Source organism: Rhagoletis pomonella, unplaced genomic scaffold, assembly GCF_013731165.1.
Source record: "Rhagoletis pomonella isolate Grant_MI unplaced genomic scaffold, Rhpom_1.0 Rhpom_scaffold_00001, whole genome shotgun sequence".
NCBI lineage: Eukaryota > Metazoa > Arthropoda > Insecta > Diptera > Tephritidae > Rhagoletis > Rhagoletis pomonella.
The window spans coordinates 43694849-43698185 of NW_023458555.1; positions in this window are offsets into that span (position 1 = coordinate 43694849).

Genomic DNA, 3337 nt, shown 5'->3' on the forward strand with positions numbered 1-3337 from the left:
TAATAACAAATTACTTAAAAACTATAAGGTTGCGCGCTTTAAAACTTTACATACACCCCCTTTAGAACCCCCTCTACCCCCCCTATTTTCCTTAATTCCGTAATCGGGGGTTACCATTCTAAAATTTTCCCACAAATACAAAGTATGTCATAAGGAACAATTACAGAATACGGCCCGTTTAGCTAGATCAACACGAAAAAGTGGGCGTGGTCCACCATTTTTTTCTAATTTTAATGGTATACCAATTTTTTGGTGCAAACTTATATTTTCGGGGCTATGGAGGGAAAAAAGGGGAATTTTCGAAAATTTAAAATGGTTGTATTTCGAAAAATCCTGACCGAATTTAAAAAATTTGGTATCGTTGGAAAGATAAACAAAATCCCTTTTGTCTAATATGCACATTTATATACTTTACATGCATAAATTAAAAAAAAAAAAACTCATTTAATAGAAAAATATTAATTTTTCTACAAATATACCAGTTTTACTAAAAAATATGTGTAAATAGCGATACACCAAACTATAATAGTTAAATAGAGCATAACAATTTTTCGAAATATAGCAATTTTAAATTTTCGAAAATTCCCCCTTCGCCCCTCCATAGCCACGAATATATGTTTGCATCATAAAATTTTTATACCAGTAAAATCAGTAAAATCAAAAAAAGAGTACAAGTACCTCCGTACCGTCAATTCGTTTCAAGTTTTCTTGTATCTTTTGATCTTTTCGTTGCTTCCCATTTAAAGAACCAAGGACTTAAATTCAATTAAAGTTGACGCGTGTGGAAGCAAATAGAAAACACAAAAGAGAATGCGAAAAAATTGCTTTCAAGACTTGACGTGTCTGAAAGGGGACTTAACGGGCCGTATTCTGCAATTGTTCCTTTTAAAATTAAATTAAATTAAAAGTAAATTAGTGCATAACAATTAGATATGTGTTTGTATGTTTCACAGCTGGCTTCCGATTAACATCGACTTCACATCACTGCGGTTGTTCTGGCTATTTCACACAATTAACAAGAAAATTATACCTTATTCTTTTGCATAAACAAGCAATGAAAGTAAAAATTACTTAAACGGAAGATCAAACTTGACATTATTTAATAAACATGTAATTTTTCCAAAATATCGTAAAGAAAAATCGATACATTTTCAAACTCGTTTTGCTATATCGTTTTGCTTGATTTTAGGTATGAGGAAACGACGAACTAATGACGAACAAACGATGTATCACAGTTAACAAATGAAAATAATGAAATTCTTATATTTGGGGTGCTAAAGGCAGGAACCGTAAAATGTAAACAAATTAATTATAAATGTTTGGCTTAGTAACAAACCTTAAAAATGGACGAACAATGAAGAACAAACGACGAACTATCGATTGCAATAATAATTAACCCAAAATAATCTGTTGCGGGTGCTAACTTCAGGAATTACGTAAAGTGAAAATTAAAAAATTAATTATAAATTGTTGGCTAACGAACAAACGTTAAAATTGGACGAACATTAAAGAACAATCGACGATCTATCGATGGCAATACAAAAATCTTAATATTTTCACAAATGGGGTGCTAACGTCGGTTGGGTGTCAAGCTGAAATTAGTCACAGGCCAACTAATATTACCGGCGTGAATTTTTCTACGCACGCACGCAAGTTCTTCACATTTGAGTAACCGAAATAAATTTGCGTGCGTGATTTTTCAGAGTTGCATTTCTGTCCAATTTCAGAAGTTGAGCAAAATTTGTGCATAAATGCAGAATAGCTTCGATTCCCAAATTAAAAAAAAAAACGTACGGGGATCGATAGAGAACATTGAGGTGAGTATAACGGTATATTTCTTTTCTTGCGGAAACAAAAACTACAAAAGTTATTAAGGGTCAAAGTTCAAATTAAACTATTTTTTAAACAAAAAATTCTTAAAAAGTAATATATGGATTTTAAAAGTTTTGACCTCAATCTAAAGGAAATTTAGTTCCCTTTAATTTGATTTACATACTTTATATATGCCTTGTTTAGTTTTCACAAAAATCTAATTAATGTACGCAGAAAGGCGGCAACACAGAAAGGAAAATTCTACTTAGGGAGGATTACATTTATATCAAATTAAAGGGAATCAAATTTCCTATCAAATGAGATCGAATTTATTAAAATCCATGCATTCGTTTTCAAAAAATTTGGATTTAAAGAATTGTTTAATTTGAACTTTGAGTCTTAATAACTATTGTAGTCGTTATTTCCGCAAGAAAAGAAATATACCGTTATACTCAGCTCAATGATCTCTATCGATCCCCATATGTGTTTTTTAATTTGAGAATCGAAGCTATTCTGCATTTTTTCCAAAATTTTAATTCATTGTCGCGCCAAAATGTCATAGAGTACAGACGTCAAATCGAAATGTCACGCAACACAAATCTTGGAATTTGAGTTAGCTTTTTACGCACGCCGGTCAAGTTCGGTTGGTCCCATACAAGATGTATATGCATGAGAAATTTTTGACAGTAAACTGCCGACGTGCGTGAATATTAGGTTGGCCTGTCAAGAACGCAGAACGTATACTTTAACGCCATGAACGAAAGACACAAGATCACGCGGGACGGAAAGAACGAAAAAAGTTATTTTCTAGCTGCCGAAATCTCGACGCCATCTTTGCTGTAAGAAGTAAACAACGAAGAGAACGGAGAAAACCGCGAAATTGTTGAACGCATGAAAAATCATTTTTATTATGCAAATTCTTCTAAAAATCATGCCGTTGTGTTAAATTATTCTTTATCTTATGTGTACACACGTTGTCACAAGCGAAAATGAAGAAAATTGCAGTAAAAAGCCACCACCAAATTGTAAACAACGAAGAAATGTAAATAAACGGCTAATGTCAAAATCGTTCCACTTTTTTCCTTAATGCGATTCTAACGGGCTAGTCTCCTGCCCGCGTGATCTTGTCTTTTTGGTTCATGCTTTAACGCGGTCTGTATATGCAGAATTTTGTCGATTACTGGAGCCCTCAGTGTTGCTTACTACAATGTTGCCACTCATCTATGCCTTTACATAAACTTACCTTTTCAACTACAATTTTTGGTGCTATAATAGATCGTAGCTAAATATAAACTACTTAGTTTTCACCAAAAAACTTTATTCAATAGAAAATTTCAAATATTTTAAACGTATTTTGAATAGGAAATTATACCTTTCTTACCTTTTGCGAAACTGACGAAGTGGCAACCATCTATAGAAGGAAGAAATCAGCTGACACGGAAAAATCTATATTATATCTTGATATAAGCATTTGTAAAATAGCTTTGAAAATGTATTTGTGCCGGATTTAATGGCTTAAAAAATT